Source organism: Falco cherrug, chromosome 7, assembly GCF_023634085.1.
Source record: "Falco cherrug isolate bFalChe1 chromosome 7, bFalChe1.pri, whole genome shotgun sequence".
Lineage (NCBI taxonomy): Eukaryota > Metazoa > Chordata > Aves > Falconiformes > Falconidae > Falco > Falco cherrug.
Genome location: NC_073703.1, coordinates 40043478 through 40059238, shown reverse-complemented (window position 1 = coordinate 40059238; position 15761 = coordinate 40043478). Strand labels below are relative to the sequence as shown.

Genomic DNA, 15761 nt, shown 5'->3' with positions numbered 1-15761 from the left:
AGTGGAGCTTAACTCTCCCATACTGTAACTCATAGCCAGTCCCAGCTCTGCACCCCTGTTGTTTACCTTGTGCTGGGTCTGGCTCCTGTTATGTGCTTCAGCTAGTCAATTTAACTCATTTATCTACAGAAACTAGACCAGAAAAGAACAACAACAAAGTAGATATTTAGGGCTACAAAGATGATTAGGGTAGTAGAGCATCTCCCTTACCAGGAAAGGCTGAGACAACTGGGCCTGTTTAGCCTGGAGAAGACTGAGAGGAGATCTTATCAATGTCTACAAATATCAGTGTCAAGAGGGAGGGACTAGGCTCTTTTCAGTGGTGCCCAGTGATAAGACAGGGAGCAGTGGGCACAAACTGAAACATAGGAAGTTCCATCTGAGTATGAAGAAAACCTTCTCTACTTTGAGCGTGCAGAGCACTGGAGCAGGCTGCCTATAGAGGTTGTGGATTCTTCTTCTCTGGAGACATTCAAAACCCACCTGGACACAATTCTGTGCAACCTGCTCTAGGTGAACCTGCTTTAGTGGTGGGTTGGACTAGATGATCTCCAGAGGTCACTTCCAACCCTGACCATTCTGTCATTTCTCTGCTGAGTTATAATTGACTTATACTGATACCAGATACACTGACCCAAGAGAAGGAAGAAACTGACCTTATTTCAATCAAAGCCAGCTGTTAGTCATAGTTTTGTGCACTGTCAGAGGCTAGACTAACAGTTTACCATGACTGATACTTGGAGATCCCTTCCCCTGTCTATATGCCTCTGCTGTTCACCTCATTTGGTTAAATGGGAAGGAGATCCAGTAAGTAAAACATCAGAAAAATAAAAACTTTTCAGCAAAAAGAGGCAGATATCTCCTGGTCAGGTTGATGAATTGGATCAGCAAGCTGTAAATAGATGAGTTGTAGCAGAAAGAATGGGCAAAAGAGGAAAAGAAAAAGGGCAGTGGAGGTAAGTGGGGTGAGAACAGAGCAGAAATACACTCCCCCAGTTTCCTGATGTCCCCTGGGGAGACCACACAAGTGGATCCCATGTGCTTTCCCCTCTTTTCTTAACTCATCAATATTAGTAATGTTCCTTCCCCCCACTTTTTTTTCTTTTTTTTTTTTTTTTTTTTTTTTTGAGTGGGACTGAAAGAACAGTTTAGGAGCCAGATCAAAGCATTATTGAGATCCTGGAAATATCCTAGGAAATATCTCTGATAATCTTTATCTGGAATCCCCTTCTCATTAAGAGGCACTGTGTAGCCATCAGTGATGGGTAACTTGTAACTTCCCATTCTCCATGGTCAGCCTAGGTCTTCCCTTCTCTAAAAAAAGTTAAACTTCTGTGCTCAGCTGGACCTTATTTATGGGAAAGAACCTCACATGAGCCCTGTCATTTGTTAAAGCTTTGAGGTGATGAATCACAGCTCTAAAACCATTCGCTGGAAGGAATTATTTAGGAAAGTGAATTTCAGAGTTGATCTATTCATAGAAACATACAAGATCACAGCTCAGAACTAATGTAATTTTTTGCTCCTTTTCACCTCCCTTAGGTGATCCTAAGGGAAGCGCTTCCCTTAGCATACATCTTCAAACTTTACTAATAAAAGCTAAGTTTATATTTTTAAGGAAATCAAAGATGAGAATCATGTTCTTCTAGCAGCTAGCAGGTGTTTCTGGCACTGGGCTCACACTGGAGATCTATGGCTCTGAACTGGGATCTCTGGAGACTTAGTACAGTGCCCTGGCCACTAGCTCTGTCTCTCCCTTGACAGAGTACTTTGTAGGATTTTTTTTTCTTTTGCTAAAAACCTTCTCTCTGAAAACAAATTGTGTCCCCACAGGATAATTTTCAGGTTTTTTTGTTTGTTTGACTTGAATTTACTATAATGTTCACAGTCTTTAAAATTTTGCTTTGATTTTTGAAAGCTCATAGAAAGCTTTTTCAGCAGTGGGTGGAAAGAGAAAGCCCAGGTGCTGATGAATGATGGGGTTGTGGGTGAAGCATGGACACCCTGTTGTTTGCTTTCATGTCTTGTTTTTCTTTGTGGTTGTGTGTTGGGTTTTTTTCCCCCCTCCCATAACTTTGCGAACAATGCTCTGTACTGCATTTTGCAGGGAACCAGATCTCTCGTCCCACTGATACATTTTTCCAATCAAAATTGGACAGCCTGGAGAATCAGCCAGTAAGAAATGCATGCTAGGAGCCTAAAACACAGAAATTCAGGTAAGCAACAAGGGAAAGCTTTTAATTTCCTCTACTAGACATATGAAAATACGTATCTGGTGCTGAGCCATGTTTTTTGGTCCAGTGCAGATCTCAAGTATTTTCTCTCTACTTGTGGCTGTGTCACCAGCCCTTTTTAAAACCGAAGTCGGAGCAAATGTATTAAGAATGTCAGGAAATCTTTTTTGATCATGTAAAAATAACAGCTGGCATAATTTTTCTTACTTGAAACCTCATTTTACCTTGACTAGTTGACTTTGTAGTATAGTTGTGTATTTTTGTGGTTAAACAACTGGTCTTCTTTTTTAAGATGCTTGTCACAGATGTTTCAGAAAGGTGGTGGAATTCACTTTCCTGATCATGAAAATCTGTCAGCACCATCCTTCCACACTCTGCTGAGATTAGTGAATTTATCACCATCTTTTTTTTGTGTCCAGCCTCCTGATCTCACAGCAAGAGCTGTGGCACATTATTCCTGCAGCGTCCTAAACTTCACAGGTTCTCATTATACTTACTCTTTAAACTTACAGATACTGTGAACTCTGAGATACAATCAAGGTTAATTTCAGTATCCTAATGCCTTGAAACTGATACATATGGGTATAGAAATCTGTTAGCGTGGTCACAACAGAGCATGAAGTCAACTATTAGTGTCACATGCAAGCTGGTCTTCGCATATGGACAGAATTGCATTAGGGCACAATTAAATGATATCAGTTTAGACCAGGGACTTTCCTAAGCAGATAGCCTTTAGAGCTATTGTGGTTTTTAAACATCAGGTTAATTGAGAACTGCTGTATATTTAATAGGGGGGCCTTTGGGATATGACTACAAGGACTCTTTGTTGTTCAGCAGTACATTAGGCAGAAACTGCAATTCTGAAATGGTCATATAAATCCCAGGAGGCACAGTCATTAACGGGACACTAAGCTCCAATTAAGGGCACGGCCCAAAAGACCAAGGTGAAAAACATGGTCCTTAAGCAGTTTTCCCAGAGGATATCTCTGATCTAGCTGCCTGATTTCAGCCGCAGAAACATAATTGTAAATAACAAAACATTTACTCTGAAAAGAAACATACTCCTTGGTCTGGAATATAAATAGGAAAACACACCAAAACCAAAGGGTCTTTCAAATTAAATTTGCTGACTCCCCCAAAACAAGACTAGAAAGACAAGATACTGCATATCATAGCTGCAAGTCCCGATTCCTTTCACCTTTTCAAGAGGAAGGACTCGATTTCTTAACACTTGCAGTCCAGCCCTCTAAACTTCATCTTACGTCTGTTTAATGTTAAATTGAGCACTTCCACAAGTTCACATTCAGAAGTTACAAAGACCTGTGACCCTGTTTAAGTTTGGTTTCAGGTTCTATTTTTGTTCCTCTGCGTTCCTTGAGACAAACCCACCCAGTTTAGTCAGTGTGCTAGTTACTTTCTAAATGAGTTACTGGGTCTTATGGCCTGCTTCTGGTCAAGTACTGCAATTCTGCATCAGACAGACCCAAATTTTCTGGGATGCCATAGATATACATTTTCCAAGAACACTGGGTCCTGAGAGTCCAGCTGAGAATCCAGCATGACTGGTGCTTTTTTGAAACTTTAACCTTGATAGCTTGAAGAGCCTTTGCGGTTAAATCGGTAAGTAAAACATTTATGGCTGTGTATGAATACCTTCCACTGTCTTCATCTTAATAATAACAATAATGCAACCTTTTCCCTATGCACAGAGATAACCTAGCTGTTTTCCAGCTACACAGACCATATGAGTGGGATGTTAATTAATGTGATACTATGGAATTCAGTTTAGTGAAGTACCAGAAAAAAGGAAATTAATTTCAATCATTGACAAACTTGTCAATTTGGATGTATTGATTTTTTGGTACCTCTGCAGCATGGCAAAGTTCATACATGGCAAAATACATCATTACTATTGGCTCAGTGTGCTGGATGTAAGTGGACTGGTTATTTTGGTGGTATTTTTTCCCAAAAAATTGACATTCTTTAAGTGTATGAAAATGAAAAATTATGTAAGTGGCTTTTATTTCTATTTTTAATACATCTATCAATTTCCCATCTTTAATGGTGATTCTCAGTCAGGGAGTTATTTCCCAATGCTTAAAAGCCATCTGGTCTCAGAGCAACCTGAAGATCACAGCTTCTTGGGTTGGCAAAACTTAGAAGAAAAGCAGGTGAAGCTGACCATTAGCAGACATTAGTCTTGAGCCTGCTGGCAGGAGCTAGTATTCTTTAAAGGTGCTTGGGCCCCCTGAAATGGGTGTGATTGCTAGCCTCTGGGATCAGGCATGCTGCTAGAACACTGAGTGTGGATTCCTCACCAGTTGTTTTTTTCAGGGTTATGGTGTCCAGCTGAAAAACAAAGCCAAGCCCTCTCATAAAGAGCACAGATCAATCACAGAATGCTCTCTGTCTACAGTGTTTTAGAAGTCAGTGTCCAACACTGTATTTTGCTTTTGTCAGACTTCTGTGATGGAAAATCAAAAAGCAATTGTTGTTTTGCTGAGTCCAGCTCTAGCAAAAGTAAATTGGAGGTGTTTTGATTAAGTTTTTGATTTTGGTTTGTCTCTTCAGAGCATATAGAACGGCAGAAAACCTACATTTGGCTTCTGCCTGTATATTTCTCACTTTTTAAATGCAATACTCTCGTATTCCCACCTGAGGTCATTAGCCACAAGGTAGGTTAAGAAAAAAAAAAGTTTGAAGGATGGATATAGCTGCATACAAACCCCAGCAATCTGCACTCATGTTTATGCTGATGCTTCTGAAATTCATCGTGTTACTCTGTTAAATCTCAGGACTACAGAATGTAGTGCTTGTCTAAATTTTCAAATAGAATTTTTATACTGAGGAGTTCCTGTAATAGAGGGAAGGAAAGCATGTATTTCTGATGAAATGCAATTGTTTTGCATTTCAGCATACAAAACAGGTCGTAATATCTGAGTTTTGGGTTTGGTGGTGTTTATTTTTTTCCTTCCGAGTGTCCCTAAATATTGTTTCAAAGTCAGTAATATACGTATGACCTTCTGAGACAGCAGTAATATGAGGGGGAGGAAGGGGAAATAATTAAAAAACCCAAATCCTAAAAACCTGAGGCTGAAAAGGTTTTTGCTGCTATTAAATGTATAATAATGGAACCAATATTCCCTATAGGAGAATGCATTTAGTTATTGATAAGAACTATTTGGTGAATTTTAGTCCTTTGGGCAATTGCAATCCTTTTACATACAGCACAATGATTCAAAAAAATCAAAATACACATTTCTTCAGTATTCAATTTCAGAGCATTCTCTTTTGCCTACATACTTAAATTTGCCTACATTTGTCATAGAGATATTGCAGTTTTTCAATTGAAAACTTAGAAGTTTTAGTCAAGAATATCAGCAAAGAAGTAAACTTTGACAGAATCCCTAAATTGCAATTGACTTATCTCAGTTTAAATTACTGAGACCAGTTCTAGCAGTAATAAGTCGTAAGCATGACAGCGGTGCTTCCTTTTATTCCCCAGAAAATTTACTGACTTCAGGGCTGGAGTTTCAAAGCTTCTCTATGTGAATAGCCAACATTCAGTCCACCAGCTGGGGCTGATGGAGTTGAATAGTTAGTTGCTCATTAGAGTCCTGTCCTAACAATTTATTAATGTTGAAGGAGACAAAATTTAAGCATATGAATTAGGGGAAGCTTGTACTTTATCACCAGCAAATATAAAGGGAAAAAGTGAGGTAGAAATAGGCAGTGACTTGTTCCTTCTTCTTGCATATGCTGAAGGTAAGGTATTATCCACTTTCAGTCCTGGGCTTACAGTGTTTTTCCAAGATAATGTGCAATGCTATATTTTATTCTTAATAAGGGAGAATATTTGCTGTCTCATTCTTGAGTAGGGGTGTTCAGATTTAGCTGTGACAGGACTAGAGGCAGCAGTTTCTTTAGTTGCTACAGCTAAATTTGACAAGGATCATGAATCACAGCCCTGAGGTGATGTAATTTTCCAAAAGGGAAGGACTTCTGGGGGTGATGGTTTCTTTGCCGTGGTGTGAATTGCTGTTTTTGTGTGTTAATACAATTAGGTGCCTACAATTAGTCAGTCCAAGGACATAATCTATCTGCTGACCCAGATAGCAGATTGAGCTCCAGGTCATCAGATGTTACTTCATTACAAAGCTCTAATTATCTCCCTCAGTTTTCCCTTCAGGACAGTAAGGGTAGGGATACCTCTCAGGAAAGTTGTGAGGATTAATTAATGTTTTGTAAGGAGCCTTGAAGACAAAATACTGGGCGAGTATATGGGCTTGAGCTGCTGGTGTCTTCTAGTGTCTGACTTCCACTGAAGCAACAGATGAACACGTGTATGTCTCTGGGGCTCTTAGCATTAGTATTAGTCACCAGTTAAGGATGGGGGGGAAAAAAAAAGAGAAATGATTCCGTCTGCTCCTGTGGAACTCTTATGTCAGACCTTCAGGTATGATGTAGCTTTCTGGAGTGGCAAAAAGACTAATGTTTTGTTCCTTTTCTACACGAACAGTGGAGGGATGGAGAGAAGGACAGCCAGTTGAGTTCTCGTGTGATTGCTGATGTAAGACCAGGGCGGAGTTTGGTCTGTAAGATTTACACACCACTCTTAATATCTGCCCAGAAGTTTCATTAGCTAGTCCTGGAGCCTTGTGCTGTGGTGGATACAAGCCTGAGAAGGCACCCTGGCAAGCTTTTCAGCTGAATTCCTCACTACTGTATTAGGAACTCTTACAGAGCCAGGGTGACGTTTGCTGGCAGGATCAGGGCCAAGACAGTTTCAAAAACCCAAGAAACAAGAGTGTGCAGAAAGGTACAATCAGCTATTCATGACTGAAATGTGTATGTGTGAAACTGTACTCAGTAACTAAGGCATATCGAAGGTGAATGCCAGCTACTGCATTTGGCCTTCCAGCTATTAAACATCTCCACAAAACAGTCAGCAGAGCAATGTCATCTAGACCACTTTGACACAATTGCATTGTACAATTAACAGGCAATGAAGGACTTCCTAAAAGCACATGTTCGACAACCTGCTTTGTCATGGGGTTTTGTGCTGTTGCAGGGATTAAAAAAAATTAATTTAACTTTGTGCTAGTGCATATTATATTTGGACAAGGGACTAGATGAAATGATTACAATAATAGCCTTAGAAAAGATCACATTTCCCTACTGTGCCAATGTATTTGACTGCATACGGCAACCCTTTTAGGCCACTGTTCACAGTGAATTGTAACAACTTCCTGCAAAGATCTAAGTTCTGCATCTTTTGAATGGCAAATTATTAGAACTAGGTCAGGTCTAAGAAGAAATAACCATCTTTAGTAACCAGAAATAACCCTAAAAGTGGTAGTTCACATTAATAAAGCTCTGCAAGCAAAATGCAAATTCACCTGATCCTAAATGCCATGCCTCAACAAAGAAGAAATGTATCCTATATGATTGCTAAATGCTACAGGTAAACTGCCACCTGGCCTAAGGGAATCTCTTGGGGATTATCTGTGAGGGTTATCATTAGTTCTGTACTTTGAAATCAACTGAGCAATGGAAAGTACAAAATCTGAACAAAAAACATTAAGTAATATTTAGATATCAATTTTCCTGAAAAGCATTTTGCAGAGGTGGGTAAGGATTATCATTATGAGACTCGTAACAACTGAGGCAGCAAGTAATATACAAATGTAGCTGTATTTTGCTAAAAAGCAGATGCTTGTTTGACTAAAGTGTGTCTATAGCTCTCCAATGTGTTTTGCAATCTTGATACCAACGTTTACTGCATTTTAGGTCAGAACTGATTCATAGGGCAGGAGCTTTACGTAACGTTGATGTCAGACCATGGAGGCAAGTCGCCTACAGTCATCTTGTACTTATTACCTGCTTTATCACCCCCTTTGGACCAGCAAATCTTTTCATTAACTTTCTTTTCATTTGAACTCCCTGTAAGTGTGTGTCTTTGTTGTGGCTTTTGTGGCATTTTAATTCTGCTGTACAATGTTTGTAAGTGCTTTGATTTGTTAAGACGGGATGAGTTTTTCAAAGGAACCCAAGAAAAATCATAACTTTGGTTGTAGTTTTGAAGGATTAGGTGCCTATCTCCTTTAGACTACTTTGAAAATCTTAGCCGACATAAGAACTAGATTCAGATGATCAGTATGTTCCCTTTCAACTCAGATAACTGTGACAGGCCACCTATCATAGACTGACTTTTAGTTAGAATAATGTTTGCTGGAACTATTGCTCACTATTAACTATCCATGTAGTTTATTGAAAGCTCACAGCAGCTTCCTTCAGAAAGTTAAGATAAAACACAGGATAAATGCATTGGGTGCTTTGGGGAGTGATCATCATGTCATATTCTAAGACTGATCAAGCTAACCACTTTTATAAGGCTGCCCATTTCTCTAAGCTCAGAGTATGCTCAGAGTATTTCTCAAAAGCATATATAAAGCTTGTTTTTAGGGAAGTTTTTTGTTATGTTGGTTTTTTTTGAAAGAAATCAATTTACACTAAGTATCAACTGAAACTAGCAGAATGGTTAGAAAATACTAGTATATTTGTATAGCATTTCCAGTCAAGCAGAACATTGAGATTGTACTTAGGTACAGTAAATACACACACATTCACAGGCACACACACCAGAAAAGATTTTTGTTTCAAAATAATCTTCATTACACAAGTATTATCATAATTGTCATTTCAATTGACTGATTTTAGTCTTTAAAAGAGGGTATAATAGCATTCACTGTCTGAGACTGAATTACTGTCATTATGTTAAAGGTACACTTTATCACTTAGCTTTTCTCCATTATAAATGCTCATAGACGTACACTGCTTTCTGCTGCTACAAAACCTTCAAAACATAATATGACAAAGTTTTGTATCCAGACACTTTGTTACTAAAACTTCAGAACAAAGGAGTACCAAAGGCAATCTGCCATTGCTAATACAACCACGTTACCCAAAGATAGAGAGGATATTTTAGCAAGTTTCTGAATTCCTGCAGAAAAATGCAAACTGTTCGCTGAGATAAAAAGGTATTTTGTGTATCTTTTGCCAGGAGGGAAGATGCAGAGTTGCTTTTCTGCTCAGAGCAAACTTATTAAGATATGAGCAGATCAAGCAAATATCAGCCCAAATGAGAGAAATAGCCATGCCTTACTATCCCAGAGTTGTCAAACTTTTGCCGGTGATGTTTAGATGAAAATCCAGACGTTGTCATCATATTAATCTGCCAGTGTATAAATGACATTTATCACTTCTGCGATCGCTTTTGATCTGGTATCTTAAGACTCTTCATATGTAGAAGTTCTCAACACATTGCCCTGTCATCTTGATACATATGGGACATCTTTTACTTCTGCAGGCACATAAGAACCAAGTCTGAATATGTCACTACAGCACAACACTTGGGCAGAGCTCTGTTGAAGTAAATGTCACTATGCCTGGAGTAAGAGGCTATAGAGAGGCATAAAGGTATAAACATCAAATCTAGAGAGATCAAGGACAAGAATTTGCCTGAGGAGCAAACCTTTTTCTTTAGGGGAAGAAGGGAGTCTCAATTGTGAGATTTGGGGGGCAATTTTAAAAAAAAATCTGTTTTTCAGAGGCTGTGGTCAGCAAAAGAAGTGCTAATTATAAAGTGTTACTTGAACAATTAAGTCCCCCAAAATACTTTTAAAAGCTTGTGCTAAATGCCAGAACACTAAAGAGCCTTGTGAGTTTCCTTGTAAGTTGCAGGACTTCAACAGTTCCTGTGACCTCTCCTGGACTATACATCTTTCAAAGGTGCATCAGAGGGCCTCCGGTTTTGGTGCTCTGCTTGCCATTACTGAGGCACCTGAGCTTTGGGAAATAAATATCTGTCTTGAAAATCAGAGTATTGAGGGAGATTTGAAACTTGTCGCCCTAGTCGCTTCTGAACATTTCTGCCTACATTTTCCTACCCCTTTATGGGAATTTTTTCCTGTTTTAATGTTTTCTTCCTCCTTCACAGTGATTATTAACAGATTTTTCTAAAATACCCAAAGCAGCATACTTGGGTCAGAAAACAGAAGCTAGCGTGTTTTTGTCTGCCAGCTTCCTCCCTTACTTACCATATAATATTTCCCCTATGTATCCCTAGGTTATGCACAGGTCTGGTTCCATCATTGCTTTGTGGGGCACTAAGTAGGTTCTAGCCTAGAAACAGATTTACAGTACAAAGGTTTAAGAGAGATAGATATTCCCTTACTTCATTTTTTTTTTTTAATGAAAGGACCTTTATAGAAAGAATTCATGGGCATTTAGAAATATCTATGTCATAAGAAGAATTTGTGGCATTATATGAAGTGTTTCTCTAGTTGTTTTTTATTTTGTTCAATAATGGGAATATAAAAATATCAGCAAAAAATTAATAGCCTATCTGTGTTGAAGACACAGAAGTAATACTGGAGTGGACTGAGGCCTTAGGTGAATAGGTAGGTATTTTTATTTAAATTCTATGACTGGAAAAAAAATGTTTTCCTTGCTTTGTCAAGGTTTTTTTATTGTATGCCACATTTAGCTCAGCTAACCTTGTGGCTAACTGAAGTTTTCATGATTAAGAGTTTGAATGCAGTCAAAGAAATGTTCAGGTGTTGGCACAGACTATGCTACTTGAACCTGGAAAATTAGGATGGAAACCTTGCAAGAGGTTTTTCACAGTAAGAGGTGATGCTGCCAGCCCTTTGTAGACATTTAACACAACATTTTTCACAACCTTTTCAGTTTTTGTGGTTTGTGAGTTTTGTGGTGGTGGTGGTGGTGTTTTTTTTTTTGGGGGGGGGGGGGCGGGAGTGGTGGTGGTGTGGTGTGTGTGTGCACCGTTCCAGGAAATTACAGTTATAGTATAGGTGGGTAAGGGCAAACCTCAGCTTAGATAAGACTTCTGAGACTACAGAAAGATACTTGAATCAAATGTAGTTACAGAAATTGCAGAGGGAATTTTCCTTTTATCTAAATCTGATCCTCTACCAAACTACCAATTTTTTGACAATAAATGAAGCTTTCTTTCTAGAGGAAGAAGTAGTCATTCTTGATTCTGTTTTTCAAAAGTTCTACTTCTGTAATACTGACACTTCTGACCCTTAGATTTTCTGTATTTAGCCAGGGAAAATTCACTTATTCTTCAATGACTAATGAGTGGGGACTTTTGCTCTAAATGTAGATCTCAGTCTAGTAGGAAAAGTATGGGAATGCAAAAGCACATCTGGTAATTGAAAAGATGAAAAAGGTAATAATAAAGTGCTCGTTTTGAGGCAACAATGATGAAGGTAATGGATGATAGCCAAGCAGGCCATATGCACTTGGCTAACAGAATTAATCATGGGCTATGCAATGCAAAACAAGAAAGACAAGTACAATAAAACATTTAAAGACAAGAATGGATTTTAATTTTAGGAGCAGTATAAAAACAATATGATAATAATGATAGCCAAGTTACTTGTGTGATTGTACAATCCAAACAGGACACAAATTAAAGCTATAAATAATATTTAATCTGCAATACCAATATATGTTAAAAAGTAATAATGACTAAAAATTATTAGAATTAATCAAATGAGGAGTGCTGTGCCTAGTACGTTCAGAAGGGCTAAGGCAATCCTGAAACTGTCAGATATGAAGTCAGGGTTGAAAATGCAAATGGAAATATTAAAAGTTTCTAACGTGCTTTAACAAAGACATCTGAAAATGCAAGCTAGTACTTAGATTTCGATTAATAAAGGAAGACTTATTATTAGAACCTTGTGATTAGCTGTGTAAAATTCTTTTAAAGCAATTTTGTAAATGTCCCATCTTGAAGCCATTTTGCAGCATCATCTGTCACTAAGCCTCCAGCTATGGCACCTAAGGGATCATGTTTTCTGTCGCTTGCTGTTACATTTTTCTGTTACATTTCTATATACTTGTATTTTAAATCATCCAAACAATTTGTGTATAACAAGCCCTCACCCAAGTACAGGCACTGTCTGCCCAGGAATTTCAGGGCAATCCTGAAGGCTTTCTGCTGGGCCAGAAGGGTGGCTGAGCACCCTTTCCTCCCCTTGAATCACAGTAGTCTTTGGCCTTTACTGAGCAGAAACAATAGTCATATTGATACGAATAAAAAAGTACAACAGAATAGCTAGTACTCTCAGTTGGTAACACTAAAATGAGAGACTGCTGTATGGCTTTTTGAAATGCATGGCAAGGTTTCTTACATCTGTAATACAAGGTGCAAAAAACCCCTTATGATCACAAATAAGTGACTATTAATTTGAACAATATCATTTATGATTATGGCTGTGTTCTAAGCAGTCAGATGCATTTAAAAAGGAGAATGAGCACCTAAATGCAGGAACAAAGAAAGCACAAGAAACTTGAAAGTTGGGAGTAATTACTGATTTGAATAAAAATTTAAACAAAAAAGTAATAACCACAAACAATGAAAGGGGAGGTTGACAGTCAAGTTACATCAATGTGTTTGCATGACAGGGTAACGCCATTTCAGATGTAAAAAGAAGGACGGAACACAAATGCTTCTAGAAATATTGTTTCTGTCTCTACAAATGGAATAATACTGTACTTAATACAATGGTGGAACTTGACAGTACAAAAGGTATTTCTTAGTGCTTTTTATTTGTTTCCAGTGCTTTGTCTAATCATATTGTACATGCATATCTGTAAGACCTAAAATTTTAAACAACCCAAGTTTTGCAAACACAAAGAATCATGCTAAACACAAGTGAGTTTGTTCTTGTAACCTCAAGAGTCTTAATCTGAAGATTTATATTTTTTATTTTTTAAGGTCAGGTTTATGTTTAAGGTATGCATGTGCATGTTTATGCAAGCTTATGCTTACTCAACTGGTCAAATTGTTTTTGCATCCCTGACTATTGCCTTTGCTTGCTGTGGACTCTGGATTACAGTGAGGGCAAAGATGATCAGCTGGAGACAGCTCATAGTTGAACTTGGGCAGAAAGCCAACCATGTTGTCAGCAGATGTTTTGCGGTATGTGGGTCACTAGGAATAATCTAAGTCTTTTTTTTCTTTTTTTTTTTTCTTTTTTTTTTCCCTTTTCAGCACTGTAAAGACCCTCAAGCTGACAGCTAGAAGCACAGCTCTTCTACCCCAAAACTATTTGTTATTTAAATACAGTAAATTGTTAGTCTCCTTGGGGATTTCTGTAGCAAGCTGAACAACTGTTGTGTCAGAAAGGTACACATGGTGTGTGTGCTGCTCTGCCATGGTAGCACACTGACCTGGATTGAAAACATTTAAGTTTCTTTGAGAGAGGCTTGGAGTTGCATCAACGCAAGTGGTAACATGTTCATACGGACTTGAAATCTTTGCTTAACTTCTAATGATCTCAGTCTCTCCTACTGGAAAGTAATCAATCTGATTTGTCAGCCAGGTCCCATTGCAACAGTTTGCAAACGTGACACAAGCATTTTGAGAAGCCCTCTTCTATCTTCCGTGCCCACCTTCCCTTATACACCCATTCCTGTCAGGAACATGCATACATACATTTGTATATATTCATATGAATACATACACATACATATGTGGATCTTTTTCAGGATTGCCTAGATGTGTTAATTATGGAAAAGAGAAGGGGAGTTCTCTTTGCAACTGGTGTCCCAGGCCTTTGCAGAGGATATGTTTATATCCTTATTCCGGTTTACTAAGACCAAAGTTTGATTGTGAAAAATATAAACCATGCAATCTTTGGCCACAGATGATAATTATTTCCATCTTGCATGCTTGGATCTCTTTCCCTTTTTTGTACTGATGTCTGTCTGGGACAGAGTCAGCCTGAAGCTTGAGCGTCTAATAAAGGGCCGAAAAATTGTTGTGACAGTGATTTTGAGTGAATTACTGGAGCCTTTCCTCATGTTATTTTCGGTTGCGCAAAATTTGGCTAAAAGTACTAAACAATTGCAGATGCAAAGTAATATTAGGCCTAGGCGGAGTGTGAACTAGCATTTATTGTGTTCCTTGTAGTAGTAGCTGCTGGCCAACCCATTCTCCACACCTCAGCTCCATTCCCCTGCAGCTGCTGGATGAACTGTGCTGTAAGGGAGATTTTCACGTTGTCATAAGTACTCTGCTATGTGCAAATTGTTTTTCTTTCCTGAAGCTGTTTCCTAACTTCTTGGACAGGTAAATTGGCTCTCCCAACACACACAGCAGTTTTTGTGGGGTTTTTCCCAACTCTTCACTAAGATAAAAATCTAATTTCAAACCTCATCTTTTTCTTCTGTTATAAATGATTAAATGCAGGCACATGAAGGAGGCGGAGGAAAGACTCAGTGATTTGTACTGAAGTGTACTTGTAAAACAAGAAACTTGTTTTGAAGGAAATTGTGTTTCTTGAAGGCTTTTTCACAAGCTCATTCCATAAAAGATCATCCCTCCTGAGGTTTCATCAGCATAAAACTGCAAAAACTGAACAAAGACTGACACTGTGGCCATTAGCTGAGAAACAGGTTTAAGTGTCAACAAGTGCATGATCCTGCACGTCCCACTGACTGAAATAGAGGGAGGTGGCAGCTGATTTGGTAGCACCACACCGTCGGGTTGTGGGATCTGGGGAGCTGCCCCAGCCAGCGCATGACAGCCTGGGTTGGTAACAGTCATTAAGAGGGCTGTGACACCAGTGCGTGTAACTGGTGAACACTTTGTATGAAACTTGCCTTGGCAATAGCAGGACTAGAAAATTAAACTCTCCCATCCTTAGGGAAAAAGGAAAGTTTATATCGGTAAGAACTGTAGCAGCCATCCTGCTTGCTGAGCAGCATGGAGGTAGGCAACCACGTCAGACACAATTACTGCTCCTTTTATAATAACCTCCTTTTTTTTCCAGACAACTGACGAAGTGAATTGTCAGCCTGCTAAGCCAGATGTAACATGCTGAGACCTAGGCAATGCTTTGCTTTCTGGGTCACCTCGGGCTCTGCACCAGGGAGAAGCTGCTGGAGAAGGCTCTGCAGCACTCTGTGATGATAAGCCCATCGCCCCTCTGCAGGGAGAGGTTGGGGAAGGAGACAGAAGGGATACGTGGGGGAAATGCACTTATCTTGGCCACAGTAACATGAAGGGTGAGAGGAGGAGGGAAGATCTTGTAAGTACCTTTCTGTATTCTCCATTAGCTTCCTTCTTCTCACTCTGAAGTACTGTTCATCCCCAGCAAGCTGCTTCTCCCGCTGATTAAAAAAATAAAGCCCAGTGGTCAGGAGGAGTTTCCTTTCTGTCAGTTATGAGGCAGTTGTTACCCCATCCTTCCCCTTTCTGAGTGTAATGCAGGCTGTGAGAGAGAAATTTCAAGTGTTACAGTACTGTAGCCATTCTATATGTGCAGAGAAATTGGAGAATTAAGAGCAAGGGTGACTGAGTGGTAGACCCTTGTATAAAAATGACAGATGCCCTGGTTTAAAAGGTGACAATTTGCCTATGCAGTGAAGTTGTTCTGCCAAGGCATCATGAAATTTGGGGACTTGAATGCAAAGAAGGAAGCATTTGAA

The 15761-nt window shown here is 39.0% G+C and overlaps 1 long non-coding RNA gene across 1 annotated transcript in view; it reads left to right on the top strand.

Moving 5' to 3' along the window:
• The window catches only part of LOC114015754 (uncharacterized), a 37856-nt gene extending 22516 nt beyond the window's left edge, over positions 1 to 15340 (top strand). The window contains exon 3 of the long non-coding RNA XR_003559859.2: positions 15104 to 15340. This is a non-coding gene — a long non-coding RNA (uncharacterized LOC114015754). The remainder of the gene's footprint in view (positions 1 to 15103) is intronic.
• Positions 15341 to 15761: the final 421 nt, after the last annotated feature.